Source organism: Petaurus breviceps, unplaced genomic scaffold (assembly GCF_028583685.1).
Source record: "Petaurus breviceps papuanus isolate PSGF00001 unplaced genomic scaffold, PetGlider_PUasm1.0 91133, whole genome shotgun sequence".
Classification (NCBI taxonomy): domain Eukaryota; kingdom Metazoa; phylum Chordata; class Mammalia; order Diprotodontia; family Petauridae; genus Petaurus; species Petaurus breviceps.
The window spans coordinates 42,294,216-42,315,929 of NW_027187419.1; the positions used below are offsets into that span (position 1 = coordinate 42,294,216).

The following is a 21,714-nucleotide window of genomic DNA, read 5'->3' on the forward strand; positions in this document are numbered from 1 at the left end:
CTCTCTCTCTCTCTCTCTCTCTCTCTCTCTCTCTCTCTCTCTCTCCCCCGCCCCCGCCTTCTTCTCCCCCCTCTCCTTCCTCCCTTCCTTCCCATAGTATTGGAGCATGGTCAGAGCTGAGGTTCTTGTCACTGTTATTAAGATCACCCTGGGTCTCATTGGTAGGGTACTGGAGTCACATGAAAGTTTATTTTTCAGTCATGTGCTTTTCTATATTTCTAAGGATGCTTGGGGTGCTGAAAAAACTAAAAGCCAAGTGGTTCCTCTTGGTGTGCCCACAAATGTGGGGCTTGGGGAGTTACATTTCCCAAGTGTTATAATTTTAAAGGCATATAAATATGGTAAATTCAAAGTGATATTAACATAATAATAACCTTATTGCACCCTTATTTCCTGCACATTTTTCATAAAGGAGCTCATTTTACACTAATGATGTTTTTTTTTCCAGTTGAAAAGCTGTCTTTGGCATAGTGTATAGATTGGGGGCTCTTAAAAATCACTGTAAATGATATTTTTCCAACAATCCATTCTTTCCTCTCTGCATTACCGCTCTATTGACCGTTTTCCTTTTCAATCAGATTCTATTCATGTTTATGCATTGGATTCTAGTCACTGCTGACTTCAATGCTGTGAGGATCTTTGATTTTAACAACATGGGTACTCCCTCTTTCAAAATGGATCACAATCCACTATGCATAAGTAGAAAGTTTTCACAGGTTACTATTAGACCAAGAAAAAAAATACTCTATCCTCAGGAGGCTGACCCTTTGGTGATGAGCCTCTCTGCTCTTAGTTATTTTAGTTCTGAAACAGCAGATTCTTAATGGTGTTTATTCTGTATAGGACATCTCTCCAGTATGGTGAGACCTGAAAGAGCTTGCACTGGTATAGTCTTCAAGAACCTTGGGGTTGGGCATCTAGGTGGCACAGTGAAAAGAATAACAACCCTGGAGGACCTGAGTTCAAATCTGCCCTCAAACACTTGACACTTTCTAGGTGTGTGACCTTGGGCAAGTCACTTAACCCTCATTGCCCCCCCCCCACACACACACAAATACACAATTTTAAAAAGAACCTTGGATCATCTCTTTTCACCTGTAATATTAACATAAGGTCTCCCTGGGGGCTATTATACTATCTTGAAAAAGCAACTAGAGGCAATATTCTATCAAGAAAAATTAGATTTGGCAACAGAAAGCCTGATTTCAAGACCCAGCCCTTACATTTACTAACTTTGTGATCATGGATCACTCACTTTAACTCTCAGACTCAGTGTCCTCATCTGTAAAATAGGGATAAAAGCAATCACATCACCTGTTTCACAGGAATGGTCTGAGTAAAATATTTTGTAAACTTCAGAGTCCTATTTGACAGTGCATTATATGTCTCTTAGTTTTTTTGTTTTCCTCAATTCATTACCTGCGTTCCATATTCAGTCCATTTTGATAATACTTTTATTTCTATAATAATGTTTTTTACCTATGTGACTGCCCCATTCTGTTTTGATTAGCAATGTATTTGGATTTTCTAGGGTCTGTTTACTCCTATCTTCACTGTTCTCTTCAGTTCATGGAATATCTCTTGACTGCCTTGTCTTTGGGCAATTGGAGTTAAAGACACCCTACCTTCCTAACTAAATGACATCAGAGCCATTGCTTCACTGTGCTCAATTATCTTCCTACCCTCTGCATGCCCATCTCCTCCCCAGTCTGATATAGTGAATTACAGGACAGGTCATGTTCTTTGTCCTGTGGATTGTTGCTATTGTGCAGGTGCATGATTGCTGAGATTTCTTCCCAGGGGAAAGATTCCAGACATGGGTGATTTTGTTCTGCTCTGCCATAGTCCTATTTACATTCTTCCATCCATAGCCTAAATCCATTTGGCTTGTTGCTTACCTTACTTAAAAACATGATAATGGCACCATTTATGACTAGAATTTATTTAGGCTTACTGTATATAAAATAAACATTCTCTACTAGGATTTTTTTCCCCTGGGGAGAAGGATGAACAGCAGCAAACATTTGATTTTATTGATATAGGGAACTCCTGGTAAGGAAATTCCCTGTGAGGGAACTCCCTCTATCAATGATAAGGAATTTCCCTTCATCTGTGTGTTGCTATCTGCTGTACAACCTCTAGCCTTAAGAGCTTTCAGTGGGGCAGTGAGAGGTTGTGTCTTGCCCAGCATCACACAGTCAGCATGAATTAGAGCAAGGACTTGACTTCAGCTATTACTGACTCTGTGGCCAGCTTTCTAGCCCCGATCCCATACTGCCTCTTTTGGGAATAGAGAGAGGTATAAGACACATTAACTGGCCTCAAAGGGGTTTACACTTTAGAAGAAGACAGATGGTATAGTGTATAGAAATATAATAAATAGAACATAGTCAGAAGATCTCGATTCTTCTTCCATTAACTAGCCACATAACCTTGGCTCTCTGTCTCATTTTTCTCATCTGTAAAAGGAGGATAAAGAGAAAGCATAGCACGGTGGATAGAAGGCTGGCCTTGGATCCAGGCAATCCTGGTCAGCTCTGCCTCTAACACATCTTGGCTGTGACCCTGAATGAGCTATTTAACCTCTCAGTGCCCCCAGGCAGGCCTCAAAAACCATAAATTGCTGCATTTTAAAAGGGAAGTTCCTCATCGTTGATAGAGGGAGTTCTCTATTTTAGTGAAATTATGAAGACTTATCAAAAACAAAACCAAAGAAATGTTTAAAAATGCAAATGTTACAGGGGTTCAAAGAATGGAAATACCAGAGAGGGCAGGGTTGATGAGGGAATACTTCACAAAGAAAATTTGAGGAGCACTTTAGTTTTGAAAGAAAACTAGAACTTTGGTAAATACAGGGGAAGTAGGAGGGCATTCTAGGGAGGAGGCCTAGGGTGAGCCAGGATATGAATGTCCATGACACTCTGGAAATAGTCAATCAACAATTATTAAGGGTCACAATGTGCCAGGCACTGGGGGTACAAAGACAAAAAATAAAAGTCTTTGTCCTCAAGCAGCTTGCATTTTATGTGGAAAAACAGTGAGGAAATCAAGAGGGTTGAAGCAAGGGACCCTGTGTAGAAGATGAGGGGTCACATTAGCTTTGCAACTAGGTTACATATTCCAATAATTTCACTCCTAAATAACATGGCAATAACTCTAGCTTGTAACGACCACCTCCATCATCAAAGTGTGCAGTAGTCCTTTTGACTCCTTAAAGATCCTGAGCAGTAACCATTAGACAGCCTTAGACTCTCCCCAACAGGATAGTCAGAGTCAGAAGGAATCCCAAGAAAAACATTGACCATACTACTAGATGAGAGATTTAGATTTCAGCACTAGTTCTACCACTAACAAGCTATGTGGCTTTAGGCAAATCATTCTAACCTCAATGGGGCTCAAAGTGCATCTGCAAATTACAATGGCTTTTCCTTGACTTATCTCACAGAGTTAATAAATTGACTGGAGACCCTAAATTCAATTCAATGCACATTTAGTAAGACCTTCCTAAGTATGGAGTACTATGGTAAATTCTGGGGATCTAGAGACAAGAACAAAGTTGTATTTCCCTCAAGGAGCTTATAAACGTTTATTCTACTGAGGGATGGGGGTGGGGATGACAGGACAAGAAGCATAAAGTTGAGATGGAGAGAAATAATAGTCCAATTGCTCTCCCTTACTTCTAGTGCCTTCCCTCTGTTGGTTATCTCTAAGTTATCTTGTATATGACTTGTTTTGTATGTAATCGTTTTCATGTTGTCTCTCCCATTAAACTGAGAGTAAGGATTGTCTTTCTTCTTTCTTTGTATCCTCAATGTTCACTATAGTGCCCAGCATAAAGTAGGTGCTTAATAAATGTTTGTTGACTGATTGATTTACTGACAAGATCCACTGAGCTGGCATTCAATTGAACTTAGCTATTACCCATAAACCTTACACTCATGTTTAACTTCAACATTCCCTTTGGCTGATCTCAACTTGTAACCCAAATATACTAATGAATAAATACCACAGGGAAAGGTTTGACATTTTTTGGAGAACTGCCAAAGTGGTCTGTGGCCATATGACAAGAGTTAGACACACTTCCAAAGTCCCTCAAAATCTCTACTGTCCCAAGAATGGGGCAAAAAGAGGCTAATGGCCTTGACTGTGCTTAATAGCACAGTATTTATATTAGTTGTTTAAAATAAAGCCCTGAAAAGAAAGTACTACTGAATGTATTTTGCGTCAATTATTGCCTCTTCTCATGAAAATGAAATAGAAAATTGATTTGATATTTTTTCAATAATTCAAGCCATAAATTATGTAAGTTCTTGCTAACTGGGTACATTTATAGCTTGAAGTTTCCAAATAATCATACCAGTTCCTTACTTCAGTTTGCTTATATATGTGTGGATTCAATTTTGGGGGAGAAACAGTATGGTATAGCAAAAAACAAAAACACTTAGGGTTGAAAGGCAGATTCTAATCTTACCTCCACATTTGTTATGTGACTTTAAACCAATCACAATCTTCCTGGGCCTCAGTTTTCTTTCTCTGTGAAACAGGAATAATTTGTACATTACATGGGGCGGCTAGGTGGCGAAGTAAGTAAAGCTCCAGCCCCAGAGTTGGGAGGACCTGTGTTCGGTTCTGGCCTCAGACACTTAACACCCACACAAAAAAACTAGCCATGTAACCTTGGGCAAGTTACTTAACCCCAATTGCCCTCCAAAAGGCAAAAGAAAAAAATTTGTACATTACTTACCTCACATGGATTTTGTGAATAAAGTACACCATAAAATGGCAAATGCCTTATAAGTGAGTTATTAGTCATTATTCCTTTAATACAATCATGTCCTGAGACCTCATCTTGTTGTGAGATGACCTTATGTTCTAGAAAGGTTATGCCAAGAGACCACAAGCTGACAGGCCCTAAAAAACTGAAAAGGTTTTTAGTTCAGATCCAGTGAGAAATAACACATTTCAACAAATAAAGGACTGGCCCCAGAGTCAGGGCAATGTTGTTGAAGCATTACCTCTGAAGAATACTGTCTATGTGACCCTGGATGAGACACTTAACCTCTGAAAATCCCCAGGCAGCTATTTAAGTCGAAAAGCTTCTTCTGAACAACATTGGTGAAGGGAATTTCCTTACCAGGAGCTCCCTTCCATCAATGAAATCATGATTCAGGACAAACAAAACAGACCCAGTAACCAATTGTTTGATGCCTAAGGACCAGCTAAGGTAGCTATGTTTGAAAAGGCTTGTCATAAGAAGGCTGGGCATCAGGTGATGTAGTGAATTCTGGCTCTAGCAATTTATGAGACCATCTCCTAAGGTGTGGAGAGCAGTATCAATAGAGGAAACACCCACTCTGATGAAATCATAGGTTTTCTGAAGCATGAAAGCACTATCTCTTATCATTTATACTACAGGCAATAAAATGAAATAAGAGATTTTCTTAAAAATGCCTGAGTGTCCACTGGAACATGCCACTAAGTGTTTTAATGAAAGGTGGTCACATTGCTTTAAAAGAATATTACTTGAAAGATGCTTCTTTCTATGACAAGTTATTGTTTGTCAAAACATCTTAAAATACCCTTGCAAATACACATTTCTCATAGGGACTGAGTTAAATTTATAAGTTGGTATTATAGCTACAGAGTTTCTTTTTTTTAAAAAAAGTCACAGATTATAAAGAGAAAGTCTATAAGGGGAAAAAGTCAGAAGACCTTGGAATACAGAAGGTCAAGGATTATGAGATTCAGATATAAAGATTTCTGGCTTCTGTTATGTCCCTCTAGCTTTAAGAAATACGTCTATGGGCAGACTCTACCCTGAAACATTCTGAGAAGGGTAGGAGTTCAGATGCAGAAAAGAAACAGGGGATTTAAAGGTATACCAGTAATTTGTCCAGAGAGAGAGAAAGAGAGAGGAGGAGAGAGGGAGAGAAACTGAGACTGAATGAGAGCAATTAGGGGCAAAGTAAAAGCAAGAATAGATTCCAAGGGAAAGTTGGGCCTTGCCCTAAGGTGTATCAGTCATGCACTTAAAAATCTTCAACGTTGAACCCTGCTTAACACATGCTAACTCCAAGCTGGAGGCAATTTTCAATTCTCCCCCTAATTTATCTCAGGTGTTGATCTTGTAAGAGCCCAAATTCATGTAAACATAGGGTGCAGTTTACTCTGTTCAGTACCAGGCCAAACTTTTTGAAAATCAGTTTAAAATGCTAACAGGTTAGGAAAGGAAATAAGTGCATTGTAATTTAAGTTCATGGGGTAACTAGGTGCCACAGTGGGTAGAGTGCCAGGCCTGGAGTCAGGAAGACCTGAGTTCAAATATGACCTCAGACACTTACTAGCTGTGTAACCTTAGATCAGTCCCTTAATCCTGTCTGCCTCAATTTCCTCATCTATAAAATGAGCTGGAGAAAGAAATGGTAAACCACTCCAGTATCTTTGCCAAGAAAACCCCAAATGGGATCACTAAGAGTCAGGCATGAGTGAAATGACTGAACAACAATAAATTTAAGTTCATCCAATGTAGAAGGCATTTTAAACGGAACACTGAATGGAATCAGGAGAACTTAGGCTCACATCCTCCCTCAAATATGTGCTATATAAGCTCCTGAGCCTCTCTTAGCTTCAAATTTACTTACATATAAAATGGGGGTAATAATATCTACCTCAAAAGGCTGTTGTGAGGAGTGAATGAAATATTCCCTGTAAAATATTTAAGACTTACAAATTTTCAAGCACTGTATAAAAGCCAGCTATTTTTATATTCAGAAGCACTAGATTTGGGGTCAGGAGATAGGGGTTCCATTTTGGGTCCTGATCTTTGACCTTAAGTAAGTTACTCAACTTTTCTTGGCTTGGATGGCCTCATCTGGGAAATGAAGCAATTGAACTAAATGACCTCTAAGTCACCTGTTACTCTGATATTCGATGACTGTCCTTTTCTAATACACTAAGGATCTCTAATTTCTGTCAACATGACCACTCTCCTTTTATTCACCTCACAAGCCTTTTATGACTTAAGCTCTTGGAGGGTAAGGATGGTTTCATTTTTCTCTTCCAATCCCCAGTGCCTAGCAGAGTTCCTGGTGCACAGTGGGTACTTAGTAAATGCTTGCTGACTGATTGATCATCTTCGAGATTGGCTATATCCAAAAAGAACAACCCCTGACTGAGCCTCTTTGTCTGGGTCTCCAAATTCCATCCCTTGGCCTGTACTCAGAAGCTTCCCAACTTGGCTGAATCTCCCAGAGCTCCCACTCCCCTGGCGCAGCCTTTAAGAACATAGAGTTGCCTCCATGCCACGATGAGGCATTGGAGGACTTTAGTCTAGCACATAGTAGGTACTTAATAAATTTTCATTGACTTACTGAATAATGATTCCATACACTTTTCTGAAATGCTGATCATCCAACATTTGCAGACAGCTTCTGTGTTCCCAGTTGGTTGCCTCCCAGGGAAGAAAGAGGTCAGAAAAGGCCTAGGAATCTTCAGTTCAAATGGAACAAGCCATAGGATCAGAAAAACCAGGCCAGAGGCTATGAGAAGGAGGGAGCATCTGTCTTTTTGTCTTCCAGCTACTTTACCCAAACCTAGCTTGGGGAGCTGTGGGGATGGAACATAGTTGGAAAAGTTTATTTTTGCTTCTTGCTGAGATCTGTAGGACTGAAATTCAGCCTTGTTTTCTTATCCCCCTGCTGTCTGTTTGTTTGCTCAGAGCTGAGTGTTTGAGAGATGTTTCAACTTTGAAAAAAATACAAATAATCTGTGGAGTAGAGCTCCGCATCTGGACATTTTTTTATAAAGTTAATTTTAAAAAGGCAACATATTTCTGAAACTCCAAAGCATGTGTTGTTAATAACCCAATTGCCATTTCATTAATGTTTGCAATTCTGCCTTATTAAAATGAAATGAAATCCTTATTGGAGATGTTTAATATAGAAGGCAACTCACAATGGCTATGGTAAAAGAGATGAGAGATACAAAGCAATGGAGGTAATCAAAGTGCCATCTGTTTCTCTAAAGGTAAAAATCCCTTCCTTGAAGGTCCCATCCAAGAGTAAATAGTGATATGGTGTCTGTGGTCAGCCAAGCAGGTGAGACTATATTACAATTAACCTTAAAATACCTAATTGTTAATATTTGTTAATAAAATTCACCTGTTAAGTGAATAAAGTAGTTTTAATTGAAATCATAGAATTTTAGACCTGAAAGGGCCCTCAAAGAGCATCTAAACCCCTCTTCATTTTATATTTAAGAAAAATGAATTTATTTAACTTCTCTAGTTAGATAACAAAAGAAGTTAAATTACCTTCTTAAAGTCCATTCAATAATCACCTGATACTTCTCAGGCACTGTGCCAGGCTCTGGGTATATAGCAAAATAAAATAGTCCTTACCTTCAAGGAGTTTACATTCTATTGAACATACAGCAAACCAGTGGCATAGTCATAAATGGAAGCTAGATTTCTTGATCTGGTCCCACAGTCTCTTTTTCACTGAACATATTTTAAGGATATGTGATTTAAAGAATGTGAATGTTCTGACAAAATGTCAACCCTTTGGTGATATAGTAGATAAACTTAAAAAGGTGCTGTGGCTGGAAGATTCATCACCCAACAGGCAGTTTGGCTATAAGCTTCTCCACTCTTAGCTTAGCTGGCAATCAAACCAAATATTTATATCAGTCTGTCACCTAGAAATACTTGAAGCCTTTTCAGCTTGGTAGGACCTGCCAGTTTGCTCTCCATAATGTTCAACAACCTAGGGTCATCCTTATACCATGATAAGCGCAATGAGACTTGAGAATAGGATTCGAATGTATGGACAGTAAGACTTTTGCTAAGATAGACTCTTGCTGAGACAGAATTAGAATCTTGCTAAGATAATTATTAGAATAAGATATATAATAACAATAATAATAAAATTATTATCTCTTTATAAAAGCACTATTGACTATCTGCCATCACAGACTTGCTGTGTCAACCACTACAAGTTGTGGCCAACCAATATTCTCTTTAAGACAATGTTTTATACTATACTCTTGGGATCACCCACTCCCTCAAGTAAATGGTACATGATCAAACCACCATTCGCGGAACACAGAAGACAGGTTTCAGCTACCTAGAGTCAGAGGAAGGAGGTCTAAGGAGCAAGTGTTCCCAGGATCATCTCTAAGGGTTCTCTGCTGATCAACAGTGGTACAGTCATGCAGGATCCAAAAGAGGGGAGTTAGCAACAGTCTGTCTATAGTTGCTACAGCCCTGATATCAGTACATGTGGATTATGCCGTTAAATCTTCAGATGGAACACAGCATGGGAGCCCAGGTGAGAGACAAGAAATTGAGTTTGGAGGCGTAGTCAACCTGTACTCATGGGTCCATTTGGTGAGGCCATGCTTTATATATGCAATGAGTATATTTTTCTATGCCATGACAAAAAGAAACCACATTGCTTTGCTCAGAAACTATTTTTTCTGAAATGCTTTCCAAGTACAATAAGGCCCCAGAGATTGGACTGAAATACTGTTCTTATGTTTGAAACTAATACTTGCGTAAGCTTCACTGGTACTTAAGATACAACATGTAGTGGCAAGAAAACAGGGTTTGGAGTCAGAAGATCTTAATCCCAACCTGGCACTGACATTTGATAGTTGTGTGATCCTGAACAAGTCACTATACCTTTCTGAGCCTTTTTTAATCTGAAAAAATTATTATCACTAATTAATATAATTATCAATATAATTATAACATATACAATATGTTATATTAATAAATCTATTACTACTCGCATTATCTCCTGTACCAGATTGTTGTGACAAAAGTACTTTACAAAACTCAGAGTACTATAGAAGTCAGAGGTGGCTTCTTTGGATGAATTCTTTAAACAACAGAGATCCACCTATTCTGTTAGATAATTGAGACACTAGATTGAGTTTTGGGCACCACACCTTAAGAGAGACATTGCCTTAAGAGACACAATCAGAATAGCTAGGTGGCACAGTGGATAGAGCTCTAGCCCTGGGGGCAGGAGAATCAGACTTCAAAACCTTAGACATTTACTAGCTGGGTGACCCTGGACAAGTCACTTAACCCTGATTGCCAAAAAAAAAAAAAAGAATCCCCTCCTGGTACTGTTTCTGATTTCCATACTTCAAAGCATGCCTCTTCTGTTGTTTCATTCCAGGACTTCCCTCATTGACTGGGATCACTTTGACCCAGACATCCATCTGTCCTATGGGCTTTCTCCACTTAGAATATCCCTCCAAAAGACAGCAACCACTTCTCCCACTGGTGAATTCCTCCTGGGGTCTCCATTTTGTGGAGGGGCCCAGACACCTTTCATTCTCCCAGCCCTGTTTCTTCCTTCAGAGCTTTAAATCCTTAAGGCAGGAATCTTCATCTCCATCCTCCGACTCCCCCAACCCCTCACTTTTTAGGTGATCTCTAAAGTTCCTTCCACTTCGAAATCTGTGGTCTCATTGTCATTCAGTCACTTCTTGAATCCCAAAGGGGAGGTATTATATGCTCATTAAAAGAAGCACTTTCTAATAACCATAGCTATACCTAAATGGAAAACCTGCCTCATATGGTAGTGTATTCCCTCCCCCTATAAGGATTCAAGCAGTCAGTCAGCCAATCAACTAGCAATTATTAAAGGTCTACTATGGGCCAGGTAGCATACTAAATGCTACAATCAAGGAGAGACTGAATGACCACATAGGAGGTTATTGCAGTAGTCAATGGGGCAGCCTTAACTAGCATAGTGACTGTGAGAGCAGGATAGCAGTGCCCTCAATAGAATCAAGAACATTTATAAGATTGGTAGTTTGGGAAGGAAAGATAACATATCCATATCTTTGATCTGGAACAGAATCCACCCATGCCTGCTCATTCTGCATGGCTCACTCAGTATGACTCACTCTGACCTACCCAAAAGGAAAAAGGGGTAGGACTCTTACTCACACTAGTGAGTCTCTGTGCACAGAGGATAAACTTTAAGGGCCAGAGGTCATCTGTGGGACAGGAGGTGGGGACAGGATTTTCCAATGGAGCTTGTAGAGATGCTGTGGATAATGATTAGTCTGGGTTCTAACTCTTCTAAGGGGCCAGCCCCCACGTCAGTGGCAGTTCTGGGGAAGATTGCAGGGCAGACAGAGGGAGTAGAATGATGTACTATTGGGAGATAAGGGAAGGTGTGGTCTTATTGTGGACAATCCTTATAAGTGGCTAAAAGAAATGAGGGCCATGTCCAACCTATCTTCCTACTCTCCATTTGGTTGACCCCATAGTCCTAAGAGTCAGATCCTGGCCCCTCTGGTGTTTCCAGGGTCTCTTGGGGTACACATCCCCCCACGATGCAGACCACAGGCCTTGATCATAGCTCACATTTCAATAGGGCTTTCATATTTGCTAAGCACTTTACATATTTTCTCACATTTGAGTCTTACAACATCTCTGTACAATGCTATAATTATCTCCATTTTATACATGCTGAAATTGAAACAAGGTCACAAAGCTAGTAAGTATGAGGCAGGATTCAAACGTAGGTTTCCTGACTCAAAGTTAAAGAGCAAATCACTTTGGGTGTACTCCTCTCTCCTAAAAGACCTACAGAGTCTCTTCAAACTCTGGGGTTCTATGATTTTTCATTCCCTCCCACATCAGACAGCACTAATTCTCTGAGGACAAAGGAGAAAAGACCTTCCTCTGGTCCCTCTCCTTTTTCTCCCCCAGAACTAACACTGGTCTGGCCACACACAAGCCAAGTGGCCTTTCTCTAATGTGTCCCCTAGCTTCTTTTTACCTCTGAAGATATGCTCTCTACTGATTTATTCACAACTTCAACCCACGGTTCAGAGGAGCAGGGTACAGTTTTTATGTAGCACCTACATACCCAAAGACTCCCTGACTTTCACCCTCTTCTCAGTCTCCTATAACTGGTATTAGCACATTATTTTCATTCCTACCTCCATGCTTTCTCTCCTGCCAGTTTCCTTACCTGAAGCTCCTCCTTTCTCTCCTCCCTCTACACCCTACTCAGTCTTCAAGGTCCAGGTCAAATTCCATTTAGCCTTTGCTGGCTATGCCGCCAGCGCACATTGTTCTCTCGCATCTCAGCACCTAGTAGCACACAGTACATCACTTTGATGGTCTTAAATTGTGCATACTCATATGTGTGCTAGATTTCACTCTCCATCCAGATGGTAAACTTCTTGTGTGTGGAGAACAGACCTTATGCTTTTGTATATCCCAAAGCACATTGGACACATAGTAGGGATTAAAAAAATATTTGAGAGATTGATTGACATTCCTCCTGTTTCCCAATCTATCACAAAACACATCAAAGCCTCCAAACCAATGGAGTACTTTTGTCTCTGGAACTAAGATATGGAGCACCCCATCCTCCCCTCTCTTCTGCCCCTCCCTCTGGTCTTCTGAACAAAACATCAAAGCAACAGGCAGGTGGACCTGGCACACAGAAGCCTGTTTATACCAACATTTGTGTCTGATACTTCAGACAGTGAAATGCCAAAATGAATTTCTTCCCTGAACCAACAGGGTTAATGTGCCCATTGATCGATAAAAGTAGGAGATTCAGCCTGTTGAAAGGGGCAGGAGTTTTTTTTGTGCTTTCCTTTTGATCACTGTCTGGCACTCCCCAGAGCTGCCATGTGCCCAACACCTGATAAATGCTATTTTACAAATGGCAATGAAGAGAATTTGAGGTCATAAATCTCCTTCCCACCCCCTACCCCACCTCCTTATTTTTCTTTTTTTCTTTACGGATCTAAAGGAAAATTGAAACCATGCCCCTGGTTTGCAAGGGAAACCCAGCTTTCTGGAAGGCCCTTTTAAGGGAACTTCAGGCCAGCATTGGTGCCAAAGGCCATTTTGTGCTCATACTCTCCAGAGTGTGACTATGCTGTCTGGATAGCTCAGTCCACATGTGCATGCTGTAGGGTGCATGTACATTTACATCTGCCCACATCTGGGTGTATGGGCTGTTACAACAAGCATAGCTCTCCATGCTGGGTAGCCTGGGTCTGTGAACTCCATTATCATACAGTGCTAATGGGGCCAAGGTCACAGGTTCAGTCCCCATAGGACCAGTTAGCTGCATGCAGAGAATTCAGCCTTATGGCCTCAGACTAAATACCTAACTCCAGTCATCTCTTTTATGATCCTGAAGTGATGATCACAAAGGAGTCTAAAAAAGAGTATCAATGGCTCAACTCGGTCACTTAAATCACAGAATTTCAGAGCTGGATTAGCCTTCAATGGCCAGGTAGTACATTCCATATACAAAAGTATATGGAAAGGGACCTGAATTTCTTCTAGTACAAAAGCTCCTCAAGGGCAGGCACTGTCTCACTCTTGTATATGAAACCCTAGCACCTAGAATAGTACCAGCACATAGCAGGTGATTAATAAATTCTTGTTGATTGACTAATTGATTTTCTACAATTTGTTCTGATGAAATTCTTAAAGTATTAAAGGTCAACATACTTGGTCTACTAACAGACAGTAATTGTTCCCCCCATATGAAAGATAATACTTTGTTGAAGTTGTTGTCAAAAATACAATGGGAAAGAGTTGTGATGTTGATGAGTGTGTTGAACTCCCAGTGTGGAAATTCTCTCCATCAATACAGATTACTATTGATCTGTGATTTAGTATGTAAGCCCTAGGTAGCTGACTAAGGTAGATGTCATTCTCAGTTTGATTCAACTCATGTCAGAGACATGAGTTGAACTCAGATCTCCCTGACTCCACCCATTATGACCTACTGCCTCCTATTAGTAATAAATATATTTTGTAATAATAATGATAATGCCTTTAGGCTAAACCTGAAGTACTACTGCCAACTTGAACTTTCCAATATATATAAAAAGTAAGCAAAAGAAGTAAAATGTTTTACTTTCTTTCAGAAAGAAAGTAAAATACTTATCTCCTGATTCTTTTTTCTTAGTGAACCTGTGATTTCATTGATGTAGGGAACTCACAGTAAGAAAACTCTTTCTATCAATGCTAATCAACACCTGCTCTACAAGTTACAGCTTTAGAGAGCTGCCAGGGGCAGTGAGAGATGAAGTGATTTTCCCACATCTAGTATGCTTTCTATTTCCTAGCCAGTACTAGATAATTTTAATAATTACTGTTTTATAATAGAGTTTAAGGTCTAGTACTGCTAAATCTCCTTCTTTTGCACTTTTTTTCTTATTTCCTTTGATAATCTTGATTTTTTGTTTTTGCAAATGAATTTTATTATTTTTTCTAATTCAGTAAAAATAATCTTTCAGTAATTTAATTGAGATGGCATTAAATGTATAAATTATTTTGGGTAAAATTGTCATTTTTTATTATATTGACTCTACCTACCCATGAACAATTAATAGCTCTCCAGTTATTTAAAACTGATATTATTTGTATAACAAGTTTTTATAATTTTGTTCATATAATTCCTGGATTTGTTTTGGCAGTGTACTCCCAGGTATTTTATACTGTATAGAGTTATTTTAAATGGGATTTTTTTTACTATCTTTTCTTGCAGAGTTTTGTTTGTGACATATGGGAATGCTAATGATTTGTGTGTATTTACTTTATATCTTGCTACTTTGCTAAAATTATCAATTGTTTCAACTAATTTTTTAGTTGAGCCTTTGTGGTTTTCCAAGAATATCATCATATCTGCAAACACTCCTAGGGTGACTTTCTACCCTCTATGCCACTATGTTTTACATGTCTTGATTTTCTGTCTTATGTAATGTCTTATATTTGAACGGCAAATTATGTTTTTTCCTCATAAAGGGAAGAATAAAATCCTACTTAGATACCTCTTCTTGGACTGGAAGTAACTCTAGGATCCTGAAGACTATCCCAGAAGAATATAAACTCTGGTCAGTCCTACCAAGCTGGAAAAGTCAAGCAATTAACTGGACAACTGCCATCTGTGAACCAGCCCAGATGATACTGTAGAGTAGACACTCATCCATAGCTCAAAGTTCACAGCCTGCACTTGACGCCACCACAAACAAAGGAAGGTTTCCTATTAAAGGATTCCTAATGAATTATAAAGAAGGTACCAGTCTTCATGGGGTGGAAGGGATCTCTCTATCATTAAAATAATAGACCCTTGAGATAGTGAAGCATTCTTGTTCATGAGATGTTGTCATGTATGTTATCTCATTTAATCCTCACAACCAGGAATGTTTAATCTAGGGTTTATTATAGATACCCTACTAGAAAGAGTTCTAGTTCTAGTTCTAGTTCTCATCTGCATCCAGAGAGAAAGAACTGATGAATAAAAGTATAGCATAATCATACACACACATATATACATAAACACAAACATACACATACACATATATGTACATACACACACACACACACACACACACACACACACACACATATATATATATATATATATATATTTACCTATTTGTGTCTAATGGTAACCATCTCTTCTAGGGCAAGGCAGGGAGGAGGAAAGAAAAAAAAAGAAATTTATGTGATAATTTTATTGTATATTTGAAGGAAATAGCAAGCTGTGCATAGCAGATTTGCAGGTTTTTGTACAATCATTTTTTTATTGTACTGCATTATGAAAATGCTTGTTTTATTCTATAAATTAAAAATGATAATATTTTGATAGTTATATTTTAATATAATAAACTTCCCTTATGTATTTTATTTGATGTCATTACAAAGCTTTACTCTGAGAAAGGGTCCATAGACTTTACCAGATTAACAAAGTGGGGTGGTCCATAACACAGAAAAACAGTTAAGTCCCCCCACTCACAAAAACTTAGCACCTAGCATAGTGCCCTAAACATGGCAATTGCTTAATAAATATCTGTCAAATTGAATTGAACCTTGTAAGGTAACCATAATATAGTTCTATTCTCCCCATTTTACAGATTAAGAAACTAAGGTACAAAGAAGTTAAAGAATTTGCCCAATGGCACACAGTTCTTTAGGTCACATTTGCAATGCAATGGAAAATACTTAGCACCATGAATTAGGAAATGCTTAGCACCATCACAAGTGTCAAAGTGGTCTCTAAAAATAAGAAATTCAGATGTATGATGCATTTCCATAAATCCTACACATATATAGAGTATTATATGCATACATGCATTTAATGAAATTTCACTTGTCCATGCTAAAAGGGATTGTAGAGTTTGGGTTTTGGGTATAAATTGTAGCAGACAATCCCCAAACACCATAGAGATCACAGGAAGGCAGAAGGACTGAGAGAAATGGGTTTAGAATTATATTGGTTCTAGAATCAGAGGACTGGGTTTGAATCTTGGCTCTCTTGTATACCACCTGTATGGCCTTGGTCAAGTGACATCAGTTATCTAGGCCCCAATTTCCTTGCCTGAAAAAAGTGATCATGGGTCTAGATATACTATAAAGTCCCTTCCAGCTCAAAGTCTATGGTCCTTTGTTTATCTAACTCTATCTCCAGATATGGCAGACCCTTATGCCATTTAATACAACAGAAGAAGTTAGCTTTCATAAGCAAATATGTGTGACTTTTGCTTATGTTGTTGGTTTCACTGGGCTTCCCATTTTGATTGTGTATCTCAGACCGTAGGACTCCCCTGGCCCACACAGCTTGAAGCTGTCTCTGAAGATTTCCTAGGACTGAGGTTGCTTTGGAAGATAGCATAAAGTTCTCCTTCTATCACACTCATGTTTCAACCTTTTACAATTGCCTCACATTGAGGTGATGGGTTTCCAAACACAGATCTGGCACAAATCTAGCCCACAGCTGGAGGTGAAGCCAGTTACATGGTGGTGGTGTTTTAAAAACTCCTTTTACCTGTTTGGGACTCTCAGATGGAAGAGCTAGACCTTCTCTTGCATCATTTAAGGACAATAGATGAAAAGGTTCAACCAAGGTTTCAATAGACTTCACATTTGGAGACCACCAACAAAAGTTTCCAGCTGATTTTCACAGCTGGGATAGAAGTTATTTAACTAAATGAAAATATGTCCTGGTCACCCATATGGATCCCTCTGTAACTGCTATACTTCTATACATGACTGTCTTCCAGTTCCCCCTCCATATAGTTTTAAATTTTAAAAAATGACTGATATCTTTTGTTTTTATTACCTATATTTTCTAATATATCCCTTTCTCTCTCCCTCCCAAGAAGTCATCTCTAGTAACAGAGAGTAAAAAAAGGAAATGAAAAACAGTTCCCCAAAACTAACCTACATATAAAAAAAAGTCAGACATTATATGTAGTCTGTTACGCTCATATTCCTCTCCTCCACAAAAAAAGAATGCCTCCTCTTATTTCTTATTCTCCTATTTCTTCTTTGGGGCCACACTTAATCATTTTAATTTCACAATATTCAGTTTCAGGTGATTTTTGTTGTTCTTCCTTCCATTTACTTTGTTACAGTCATTGCTTATATTGTTTTCCTGATTCTACTTGATTCACTTTACATCAGCTGAGAATTTTCACCTGCTCCTCTGTATTCATTTTATCAATATTATTTTAGTGTAGTAAGAGAACTTTACTTTTATGTACCACATTTTGTTTAGCCATTCCCCAACTGGTAACATCCACTTGGCTTCCGGTTCTATATTACTACTAAAATAAAATGCAACTACAAATATTTTGGTATGTAAGGGGAATTTCTTTTTAATCACTGACCTCCTTGGGGGTATACATAGTGGTAAAATCTCTAGGTGAAAAACCATGGACATTTTAGGAGATAATACAGTTTGGGTTTAGAGATAAATCATAGCAGAACGCCCCTGAAAATATAGATCATATAGAGACAGCAAGGAGCAGCAGACTTGGATCTGAATCTTGACTATATCACATTATCACCTGGGTGACCTTGGACAAGGGGCATCACTTGCTCTGCATAATTCTAAATTGCTTTCTAGGACAATGGGATCAATTCACAGTTCCAAAACATGTAGTGGCACTAGTGTGGTTGGTCTTTCCACAATCCTCCAATATTGACTATTCCCTTCTTTTGTTATCCCTGTCAGTTTGGGTGCTAAGGGAAAACTAGTACCTCTGGTGATGGCCGCTGAACCTGTTTCAGGACTGCTCTCCACCTTTGGTGTTCACCTGCCACCCATCTCTCACCTGTGCCTCTCACCTGTGGCTGCATGCACAGCAGCCACACCCTGGTAAACCAATTCTGGCAGATGAACTAAACCAGGTTGAGGGTAATCACTGGGTCTTGAACCCTTCAATGAGTTAGTGGAGTGGATATATGTGAACAATTTGTTCCAACAGTGCATTAAGGTGGTGGAAGCTGCCCTGTGGGAGGGCTTAGAGCCTGGTTGGACATTAAAGATACCAAGGTCATCCACTGCATCCCGGGCCATCGCCAGTCATCTTGACTTTCATCTCACCGTTGGACTTTGATCTCTCTAGAAGAGAGATTGAGACTGATGGCTGAGTGCATCTCTGCCTCATTTAAATCCAATTCATGTGTGAGTCAAAAAGTATAATTCATGCCATTTTACCATCCTTACCTGCCTTGAGGTTCAGATACAGTGGGAGCTGTAGTCACCACCCTGCACACAGGTGGTTGTTGTCAGACTGAAGCAGCAGTGGGATTTGACCGTCCCCTGGGTATGTGAGCAGCCTTTTATAAGGACTGAACAACTCACTTCCTGGTGTGGGGAATGGATTAGAAAAAGTGCCCTAAAAATGGTCTGTTTCACCTAACCTCACCCTGGCCTGCTTATTGTCATAGGCAGGGATCCTACTCTGCTGTTGAAACACACACAAAAAAAGGTATAAAAACTTTTGTGAAGATGATTCCTCTCATCACTGGTATATGGAATGTGTGCACACTTATGGACAACAAAAAATCTGAAAGACAAACAGGTCTTGTTGCAAGAGAACTCAGCAGGTACCTTATCCAAATAGCAGCTCTGAGTGAAACAAATCTGGCAGATGAAGGCCAGCTTACCAAAGTTGGAACTGGATACATGTTTTTCCTTGGAGTAGCCAGAGTGATGGAGAATGCTGTGAAGATAGTGTAGGTTTTTCATGCAAAACTAATCTAGTCATACAGCTAGTATATGCCTCCCAAAAGACAGGCTCATGATAAAGTGACTACCCCTTAAATGACTACCCCTCACACCACCATAATCATAGTGTATGCTGCTCTCATCATGATGAACACTGATGAGGTCAAAGAAAAATTTTATGAAGACCTGTAGACCCTTATCATGTACTGAAAGAAGACAGCTTGTAATTCTGCATGACTGACACCAGAGTAAGCTCAGATTATAAGAGATGGGAAGCAGTCCTTGGGAGGAATGTAGTTGGAAACAACAACTTACTACTGAAGACTTCTGCATTTCATGACCTTTTCATCACCAACACTGTCTACACAATAAAAGTTTGTGGATGTACACTCACAAGAAACACTGACATTTAATAGACTATGTCATTGTAAGGAGAAGAGACAGACAGGATGTGGAAGTAATGAAGGTGATGTGTGGCACAGAACGCTGGGCCAATCATAAACTTATCTTCTTCAAGCTAAAAATTTTCATTCAACAGAAGTGGTGGCCCCAAAGCAAGATGACTACCAGAAGACCCATTGTCGACAGATTAGAGTGCTTCCCCATGCAGGAACAGTTTGTCACTGACTTGGAGGGAAAGGTAAGTCAATACGTAGTTGGGAACAGTGGAGCAGAAAAAGCAGGCAGCTTTCAGAGATTTGGTATACAGCACCACATTTATCCATCTGAGGCAGAGCACTTACAAACAACAAAACTGGGTTGACAAAAATGATGGGGAAATTCAGACATTGTTAAACAAAACAAAACAAAAAAAGAACTTCACAGAGTTTACCAGCAGCAGAGTTTGCCTATCTAAGAAGGTGGCATTTAACTCCTTCAAAACTAAATTGCAAATGAAGCTTAGGAGATACAGAATTCTTGGCTCAGTAAGAAGGCAGTTGAAATTCAGTTTTAAACAGGTAGTAAAGAAGCAAAGCACTTTTATGATACCCTAAAGCCTATTTATGAGCCAAAGACCTATGGTGCATCTCAACTACTCAGTGCTGAGGAATCTTCATTGATTAGCGACAGGGTATGATCCTGGAGAGATAAGATGAACACTTCCCTAGTGTTCTCAGATCATCAACCAGTGCTGAAGCCACTGATAGTTATCTCAGTCTGAAGTCAATCTCTCTCCAGCCAAACTTCCAACTGAAGAAGTTGTGAATGCCATCAGGATCCTCTCAAGTACCGTGTTTCCCCGATAATAAGCCCTCCCCCGAAAATAAGCCCTATTGAGATTGCTGCTGTAGTGAAGGTGATCCCCTGCGCTACACACTACATTACAGTACCCTCTGTATGCACCGTCCCCCCCCCAATGAAACGCACACCACGCTCTGAGCTGCATCCAATCAGAACTGCAGCAGTGAGCGCATCATCCTGTTCTTCCCCAGTGATTTGCTTATTGAATAAAGGTACATTTTTTTGTTCACATTTACCTGTTTATTAAAATTGCTGTCAATGTTCATTAAAATAAACCCTCCCCTGAAAATAAGCCCTCTGGTGTTTTTCTGTCCAAAAAAATTAATAAGACAGTGTCTTATTATCGGGGAAACACGGTAGTGAAATTTTCCAGGTTATATGGCAAGAGGAGGTTATCCCCCAGGAGTTCAAGGGGGTTGTCCATCTCTATAAAGGAAAAGGAAATAGGTTGTCCTGTGACAATCAAAGGAGAAGTCTCTCTCTGTCATTGCCAACAAGATTATTGCCAGAGATCTACTTAAATAGCTGATCCTTCACCTGAAAGAAAGTGGTCTGTCTGATAATTAAGATTAAGAAAAGAGAGAGTCTTTACCAGTCAGAACCACACCATCCATACATGGAACTATCAGTTACAGCAAATGGAGAAATCTTGAATGCTGTAGATAAGTTCCCTTACCTTGGCAGTATATTTTGCATGAATGTATACACACAGAAGATAAGATTGCCACAAGCATTAATTACCAGAGCTAGTTCAGTGTTTGGGAGTCTCTGAAGGAGTATGGGAAAGAAGGTCAATCTCTGACCCCTAATGACCTCACTTAACACTCCAACAACACACTACCTCCTATGTTCCTGCAACAGGGTTGAACAAACTTACTCATGGCTTGCAAAGGAATTCAAACATTAACCCCACCCCCACCCCCACACACACACATTCATTCTCCCTCTGCCATGGGAAACCAAAATGCAGAAGTTTTTGCTTTTTTATTTTTTTTTTTGGAGGGGGTAAGGTAGGGCAATTGGGGTTAAATGACTTGCCCAAGGTCACGAGGCTAGTTTTTTGTGTTAAGTGTCTGAGGCCAGATTTGAGCTCAGGATTATCTTGACTCCAGGGCCAGTGCACTATTCACTGAGCTACCTAGCCGCCCCGGCAAAATGCAGAAGTTTTATCTGTTAGAACAGCAGTGCATCAAAGCTCTGTACTTCAAGAAAGCCCAGCTAGAGAACTGATGAACAGAAGGAACTAGGATAGGACACATGTGTGGCACTAGAGTAAACTTGAGGGAAAGAGTCTGGCATCTAGGTAGACCCAGTTTCATACCTCCAGAAGTCACTTGGGGCAAAGGCTGAGGCCTGTGAAACATGAATAGCATGGCATCAGGGGAGGCTGAGATGGCTTTGAGTTATAACCCCCAGGGAAACAGCCATGAAAGAGAAAGGAGTCAGAAAG

At 39.6% G+C, this 21,714-nt stretch overlaps 1 pseudogene; it reads right to left on the minus strand.

The window, feature by feature from the left end:
- LOC138155120 (lactoylglutathione lyase pseudogene) overlaps positions 1-18,368 on the minus strand; it is a 118,680-nt pseudogene extending 100,312 nt beyond the window's left edge.
- Positions 18,369-21,714: the final 3,346 nt, after the last annotated feature.